Source organism: Macaca mulatta, chromosome 9 (genome assembly GCF_049350105.2).
Source record: "Macaca mulatta isolate MMU2019108-1 chromosome 9, T2T-MMU8v2.0, whole genome shotgun sequence".
NCBI classification, from domain to species: domain Eukaryota; kingdom Metazoa; phylum Chordata; class Mammalia; order Primates; family Cercopithecidae; genus Macaca; species Macaca mulatta.
In genome coordinates, this window is record NC_133414.1 from 25,994,423 (window position 1) to 26,003,469 (window position 9,047).

The window sequence follows — 9,047 nt, forward strand, 5'->3', positions numbered from 1 at the left end:
CTCACTTTTGCAGTTTAACTTCAGACTTCCCGGAGCGCTGGCAAGGTCACAGAGATGATGGCAATTTCAGTTAATGTCATGAAGGATGGGACCTGTTCACCAGGTAAGGGAAAACCCCGCACGGTCCCATCCACTGCCCTGAGATCCGGCCCCATGCTGCCTGCCTCTTCAGGAAACTAGAGGAGGAACTACCATGATTTGCATCAGGTGTTGCAAAGACTTCCTATCACAGCACAGACCCAGGAGGTGCCTGTCTAAATTAGTGCAATAGAGCTCCTGCCTCGGTACCCATTCTTAGGCCCAACCTAAGTGTTTTGAAACCTTGTTGTACCCCTGCCCTCTCTGGCCTCATTAAAACTTTCCCTCCCTGTGTGGTTGTTTGAAAAATAGAGCCCAGGCCCCTTCCTCATCCCACCAACCAAAAACCCAACACCTCCCACACCTGTGGGCTGGTGGTAACACCTGATGATTAACACCAGAGTCGTGTCAGTAAGTTTCCCCTGTGCACCTGTTTTCTTGAAACTAACGAATCCACGACCCCCATGGGAAAGCCTAAGGGGTAATGCCCCTGGATCCTGATAAAAGCATAGCCCCACAGGCTCACTCACTCTCACTCGCTCCCCACCTCCTGGATGAGCTCTGCTGCCGCTGCCTCCAGACCTCCCATGGAGGCCCCCCCCCCCCGCCCCACCATCTCTGGAATCTGTAAGTAAGACATTTCCTCTGTTTGATGCATTTTGGTTTCACCTCATTGGGCCTTAGCTGACCAACACACCCAAACCTAACTACACCCCATTCCATCAGGGCTTCCCTGAAGAGGCGCTATCTCGGCTTACGGCCACTCTTGACAGGGAAACCTCAAGACCACGTTAGAAACTGTAACAATAAAAACTCACAACAGCACCTCGGTTCTTTGAATATCTCCAGTGAATGACATTGGGTAGGATGAGCTGAGCTCCTGGGTTTTCAGATTTTGCTAAACTACATTTAACAGACACTTAGTTAAGACAGTCTCTTTTCTTTTTTTTTTTTTTTTTTTTCTTTTAAGAGACAAGGCCTTGCTCTGTTCCCCAGGCTGGAGTGCAGTGGTACACTCACACCTCACTGCAGCCTCAGACTCCGGGGCTCAAGCGATTCTCTTGCCTCGGCCTCTGGAACACCTGGGATTATAAGCATGCACCAGCACACCTGCTTATCTTTTAAGTTCACCATTCCATTATTCAGTTAAACTAAAAAGACTCTTAGAAATAAACCATGTGGCTTCTCAGGTACATTTAACAAAATCGGTCCATTCATCCAGCCCTCACTGAGCATCTTCTGCACGTAGGGTGGGGTGGGGAGGGCATCTGGCCATGGCATCAGTGCTGCTTTCTGGTTGACCACCTTGGGCATGTTTTGGCTTCTTCACCTGTTCATGGAGAATAATAGCACCTACTAAATAGGATCATTGGGAGGATTAAATACAATGTATACGAAATTCTGAAGACAAAGTAGAACATACTGAGCACTCAAAAGTTAATGAGGGCCGGGTGCAGTGGCTCACGCCTATAATCCCAGCACTTTGGGAGGCCAAGGCAGGTGGATCACCTGAGGTCAGGAGTTCAAGACCAGCCTGGCCAACATGGTGAAACCCCGTCTCTATTAAAAATACAAACAAATTAGCCGAATGTGGTGGTACACATCCGTATTTCCAGCTATTCAGGAGGCTGAGGCAGGAGAATCGCTTGAACCCGGGAGGCTGAGGTTGCCGTTAGCTGAGATCGTGCCACTGCACTCCAGCCTGGGTGACAAGTAAGACTTTGTCTCATAAACAAAAAACAGTTAATGAGAATGATGATTATTACTGCTGTGGTGACAACCGGGACACTGTTCTGACCTTAAGAGGCATCGGTCTAGTTGGGGAAAGCGTGGCACACATACCGACACAGATCAAGTCACAGTTGATGCAGATGGGGGAGTGTGAGCCGTCCTGGCAGTCAGCGGCAGCAGGTGCACAGCAGCGGGCTTGTCTGGTGCTTCACGGAGGTGGTGGCACCTGGCGCTGACAGGTATAATACAGAACTTAAAATAGTGTTAAAGCATTTTTAAGGAAGCTGGTTTTCTTTTAATGCTACTTGTGACTGGATTTTTTTCCAAAGTAAAATAGGCATTCAATCGGATACAGAAGAGCCCAGGCCCTGGGAATTGTGGCTCAGAATTGTGGTTCTTTTGTGAAGTTATATTTGCAGGCTTGGGAGAAGGTGCTCCCAGGTCACCCCAACCCATATTCCCCAGATGATGCTCATTCCTGGGCTTGAGTGACAGGGGCCAGGCCCATGGGGTAAGAGGGGCCCATCCACTGGGTGCTGAGAGCAGGCCTAGCCACTCCCCTCCCTGCAGGCCAGATTTGAAACATAAACCTGGGCCTCTTCCTGAATGCCCCACCTTGTAACTCTAGCTAAGGTCCTTCCCACCTCCAAGGCTCAGTAAATGCAAAGGTATTTCAGAGCCACCGGGAGATGTTTTGGAGGAAGTAGAGGAATGACAGCTGCTTCAGCTGAAAATTCAAAAGGTAATTTTGCAAAGAGGCCAGGTGAAATTGTCCAGGAAAACCTACCCCCGGCACTGGGCAACCACTCATTCCTTGATCTATGCTCCTAAGAAGGAATGTCCGAAAGAATAACCCCAAAAGCACCTCTGAGAAGAGAGCCCCAGGCCCTCCCAAGGTGCATGTCCATCTAGCTCCAAGTCAGGCGCCCACCTTAGAAGCAAATGTTCGCCCTGATGGAAGCAGGAAGGTTAAGTTATGCTCACCACTCTGCCAAGAATGCAGGAGAGTCTACAGTGCATGCCCTCGATTTGCACAAAATGCTTAATATTTTAATTGCCCAACATACGGGGTGGTCCTTAATCCTTGTGTCTGTGAACACATCAGCAATAACTGCCATCTGTTGCCTATTATGGGCCACGTAGAATGCTACGGTGTTTTGCATCTATTGCCTTTTAATCCTCACAAACACTGAAAAAGTTCCCGTCATTTATCCCTCCCCACTTCACTGTAGGACACTGAGAACAGGGAAGAGGTGACAAGTGCAGTATGCATCTCTGGGCACTCGGCCATCCTGCTGGAGGTGGGGGCTGCTCAGGTTCCTCCTTTGAAAGAAGGTGGCTTTAAGGGGAGATTTTTCATTCCTGGAGCACACAAATGAGCACAATGCAGAAAATTATCCATTTATGGGATTATTAGATTGCAAATTTTGGTTGCCTCACCTTCAAAAGATGCATAGGTAGAGACGCCCTCCACTTAAAGGACTAACGTTCTCATCTAGTATTGTTGGAAATGCTGTGAATCTGGATTGGAACCTGGGATAGGGACTCCTCTTCCCCTAAGCCCCAGTTGGTCAACTACAACTCTAGGGCCCTGGGCTGGGACTGCAGGGAAGGCTTCACCTGCCAGACAGACCATACCCCAGACAAGTCAAGCCCAGCCTAGGTCCTATCCATACCAGGCCCCGTCCTCCTGGCCTTGCCACGCCCCTCCAGGTAATCCCTCATCCTGCCCCAGCTAAGACACACCACACCTTTCTGGTCACACCCCTCGAGCCTCAGCATGCCCCTCCTGCTGGTGCCTTCGGGAACTTCAGCTGCTGGAGACCAGGGTAAGTGGTCCCCAGGTGCCTCCTAAAAGGGTTTACTTGAAGTATGGTTCCTCGGCAGGGACTTGTAAGTAGGTACCTCAGACTCTCAGAGTGATCCTTTGAAATTCAAGGATAAGTCTCAATTCCAATGGATCCAAGCTCCCTTTTGTTACAAATGTTTTGTACGAGATGAAATTCCTTATGACATCTCCTACCTACTCACCTAGTTTGAAAAATAAAATACAATGCCCTAGTGACACTATAACAAAGTTCTCGTTATATCCATGCCATACACACACCCATCAGCAGAGTGCGTGTTGTACCAGGGACTCGAACGCTGTGAACTGGGCTGGTAATGTGACTTTTCCCAAATAGCGAATGACTCTGTTTAAAGCTTTGAACAAAGTAGAATATGACTCTCCCTCACTTTACATGTTCCTGAAAATTTTCATTGCACATTTTAGGCTGCAAAAGGATTTAAATGTAAAATAAAATTGGCCTCTACCCTCGGATAATTATAAGCAGGGTTTTCCCTTATGCAGATGTCCAGGAGGATGTGACCAGGTCGTGCTGGGGGTGGGGGGGGGGGCAGTTTTTCCCAGGCAGCTGACTGTAGGACATCCCGAATCAGCATCCCTGACCCCTACACACTAAAATGCCAGTTTTGCCTCCAACATTGGGACAACTAGAAAACTCTCCACAAATACCCAAAACTGCCTCTCAAGGGCAGCACTGCTGTGACTCAACCACTGGCACAGAATAATGAACAGGGGCCTCACTGTTGAGTCGGGACAAACCCTGAGGGCATAAGGACCCAACAGGGAGCCTCCAAAGTACCCAGCCCAGTGACCCCTCCCTGTGTAAGAGCAGCCCTTAGGGATACATGGAGAGCTGGGGGTGCCTCAGTGACCTGCCACTCCTGGGGGATTTTCGGGAAGCCCATACTGGTATTAGCCTTTATGTTCTTTTCTTTCATGCCCAGAAGACCAAATGATTAACCAGGAAAGGGCCAGGTGAGGTGGCTCAAGCCTGTAATCCCAGCACTTTGGGCGGTTGAGGCAGGTGGATCACCTGAGGTCAGGAGTTCAAGACCAGCCTGCCCAACATGGCAAAATCCCATCTCTACTGAAAATATAAAAATTATCCGGGTGCGGTGCTGTGTCCTGTAGTCCCAACTACTTGGAAGGCTGAGGCAGGAGACTTGCTTGAACCAGAGAGGTGGGGGTTGCAGTGAGCCAAGATAGTGCCATTGTACTATAGCCTGGGTGATAGTGAGACTCCGTCTCAATTGAAAACAAAACAACATGAAAGGAACCCAATCTCTAAGCAATTGACAGGAGGGAAAGAAGAGAGCATCTTGGAACAATGTGTGGGAATAGATGTCTCGGGGTAGAGTGCCGAAGCCTGGGCTTAGCAAGATGGAACTGGGTGCCTGGGACTTAGAACCAGGGCCCTAGCCTGACACAAACACCATCTCCTTTCTGACTTAAACATGAAAACATTGGGAACAGGTGGTGACCAGTGGGGTACACCGCTGCAGGCGAGGAACCCAAGAAAGCCGGACCCTGTACTGGGAATAGGCTCGGCTGGTGTTCCAGCTTCTCAAACCCATCTGCACACTGCAGTCCCCAAAAAAGCTTTCAAAATTCTGCCGCCTGGGCCCTTCCCACAGATTCTCATTCAGGTGCTCAGAGGTGCTGCCTCAACAAGGGAAGGCTTTTAAAATACCCCCAGGTGATTCTAATGGGAAGCCAAAGCTGAGAACCACAGTGTCGAGCCAGAAAGGTGGAGGCCCAGGTGCAGTGAGAAGATGCTGTTCCTTAAAAATAAAGGTGACTGTTACCAACTACAGGAGAGCCGCACTTGAAAAAGTACGGCTCAGCCACCACTTCTGCATTTAAAAAAAAAAGAAAAAAAAAATCCAACTGTTTTTGAAAGAAACAGTTGAAATGTATGGACTTAATTTTTGTCCTCTATGTAGTGTCACTTGGGGCATTTTAGAGTTTGGCTTTGCGTTTTGATACTTCCAGACTGCAGGGGCCTTCCAGTGTTGGCTAAGTTTGGAGCTTGTTTTATTTGCCAGAAGCTAATGTGTATATAAGTGCCCTTGAACTTGTAGTAATTTAGGGATTAGAGTTCAAGAAAGTACAGACGAAGCCCTTTTCTTAGCCTCTGGAAATTCTAGTAGTCCAAAAAATGGTTCCTCATACTTGGCTGAATGAGACATTTCACACGTATTTGTTACAGAAGTCCTATTAATAATGCCTGTCATTTTAGTGATGTATTTCAAATGTTCCTCCAGGCTTCTAGTGGACACAGTGTCAATAGGTAAAGCTAAAAATCAGAAGTGCAGAGCCACTCCTTGAAGGAGAGAGATTCTGGGAGGGTGGCTCATGCAGCTATGATTTGGGATCTGAGGATAGGGCAGGAGAGTGAGGATACGGATACTCATGGTTCCAGTAGAGGAACCCTGGGCAGGAGAGAGCCCATCCCAGTCTTCAGCCTTGCGAGGCAAGACCCGGAGGGTGGCATAGAGGTCCCTGCCCATCAGGTTAAAAACATAAGCAGCACCAGGCCAAAACTAACAGGCCCCCTCTCCTCTCCGATTGCCCTCAGTCTGTCCCTCACTGCTCAGAGATTTTGCACTTTCAGGGAGCCCCTCCCCAACACCACCACCATCTACCCCGCACGTGATCCTGCCCATCAGCATGTAGACAGGTTGCTTTTGCTGCTTCACCACCCTCAGCCCTTCCTCAGTTTCCCTATTTTGTATGCATGCCCGGTCTTCATCCCCTGCTTCACCCACTTCTGGTTCTTGAATCACCATGAAATGATTACCTCTAGTGTCACCTACATCTCTGTATCTCCATACCTGGGACACATTTTTATTCTTTGCCTTTGGGTTTATTTAAAGCCTTTACCTACAAGTGTTCCATATGAAACAAATGAGATGAAAGCCCCTTTCTATGGATGAAGGACAGTAGGGACCAACCTTGCATCCTTACCGATCAACACACCTCTGCCGGGCAACAGGAACCCAGATGATCCCCAACGTTGGGAAGCAACAGTTGAGCCATCCTGTCTGCAGCATGTTGATTGGATCACACTTTGATCCAGCATTAAAAGTGGTGTTCGGGACCACTCCTTAAAGAGATTGAATCTAAGTACATTAGACAGATTTAGGATTGCAGATGGATTAGACGCTGTATTAGTCCATTCTGGAATTGATTTAAAAAAAAAAAAAAAAAACTACCTGAGACTGTGTAGTTTACAAAGAAAAGAGGTTTCACTAACTCACAGTTCCACAGGCTGTACAGGAGGCAGGGCTGGGGGGGCCTCAGGAAACTTACAATCATGGCAGAAGGCGATGGGGGAAGCAGGCACATCATATGTGGTGGGAGCAGGGCGAAGAGAGTGAAGGGGGAAGCGCTACACGCTTTTAAACAACCAAGTCTCATGAGAATTCTATCATAAGACAGCACTGGGGGATGGTGCTAAACCATTAGAAACCACCCCCATGATCCAGTCACCTCCCACCAGGCCCACCTCCGACACTGGAGATTACAATTCAACATGAGATGTGGGTGGGGACACAGAGCCAAACCGTATCAGAGACCTAAGACTTCTTAGATCTGTAAGGAAGCCAGAGTGTGTCTTTGACCTGTTTGGTCTCCTCCCTTGAGTGTTGTCCCTTTGTGGTTTTGCACTCATCTGACCACACACACCACGGTCTGAGTCTGGGGCCTCAGCCGCCTCCTTCCTCATATCTCTGGTGTCCTCTGGGCTGGAAAAGGAGGTCTCTAGTCCTTTCTGAGAAGTGCTTTTTTGATTCTCAAACAGTTGGCTAACTTACTTGCAAATGGAGTCAGGGAAGAAAATGTTCAGAAATAACTAGACCATTGTACAGTGATTGTAGTTGCACATTCTTCAGTCTCACAAATGAATAGAATCTATCGCACAGCAGACGTTGCCCTGCCAGGCCTGTCACACCTTCCCCATCCTGCAAAAAGAATGCCCTCTCGCTGAGTAACTCCAGAGAAAGGGGCCCTGACCACCTCCTGCCCCTTCTGTCTGAAATCCCTCAAAGGAGACACTCCCAAGGTCAAGCGCGGCATCCCTGCCCCACGGAATCTGGCGTCTCCCTATCTTTCAGTGGGCGCCTCACCCACCTGCCCCGCGGCTCCCTCTGGCCCAGCTACCCTGTTCTCTATTCTGTTCCTGAAGCCCCAGCCACAAGCTGCTTTCTGTGCCTGGAATGTTCACCCCACCTCTTCTTCATCCTTCTGATCTCAGCTCACGCTGCTCACTCCTGGAAACCTAGATCTCGCCCTCTATGAGTTTGCCCTCTTTTACAGCACTTAGTGGAGACTAAAGCAGACAGTGGGGGCGAGTGGTGGTCGGTAAGTTAAGAGCAGGAATCAATGTCTGTATTATACACAGAGGACCCCAAGGCAGGACCTGCCAAAAATCAGGAAGGTTCACATTCTTCTGTGGGGTGCAGGCGGGGGGACGAGGCATGGGAGGCACGTAGTTCCTTCTGTTCACGCCATCCACATTTAACACTCTTTAAGACTTGAGATTGAAGGCTCCTTTAAGAGGCTACAGCATCTCAGGAAAATATTGTTCACCTGCTGCCATCTGGTGGTCACCTAGAACTTCTGCACCTCGTTGAATTTCTCAACTTCCTTTATCTCAGTTTTTCCGGCAGCTATGTTACATAGTTTCAAATAGCTAGAAGGAGGATTTTTTTTTTCTCTCTCCCTCTCTCTCGAGATGGAGTCTTGCTCTGTCCCCCAGCCTGGAGTGCAATGGCGTGATCTCAGCTCACTGGAAGCTACGCCATCTGGATTCAAGTGATTCTCCTGCCTCGGCCTCCTGAGTAGCTGGGATTACAGGCTCCCACCACCACGCCCGGCTAATTTTTGTATTTTTAGTAGAGAGGGTGTTTCACCATGTTGGCCAGGCTGGTCTGGAACTTCTGACCTCGTGATCCGCCCACCTCGGCCTCCCAAAGTGCTGGGATTACAGCCGTGAGCCACCGCGCCCGGCCAGAAGGAGGATATTGAATGTTCCTAACACAAATGAGAAATGTTGAAGATGATGGATATGTTAATCACCCGGATCTGATCACTATTCCATATATATATATAACCATCACTATGTACCCCATAAGTATATATAATTATTTGCCAATTAAAATTTTTTGTTAATGTACGATGTACCCGCCATACGCAGCTGTAGCCCCAGTTGAAAATGTGAGGCGGTTGGCATTTGTCCTTGGCTTGGGGCTTCTTTTGAGAACTCCTTTGTGCCTTCCACCATTTCTATCTTTGGGGGAAGCGACAAACTGAGATACCAGAAAGCTGATGTTCCTTTCCAAGCATGTTAGGGCAATAGGAAGAAGGCAACAATGTAATCAAAGGGTCAGGT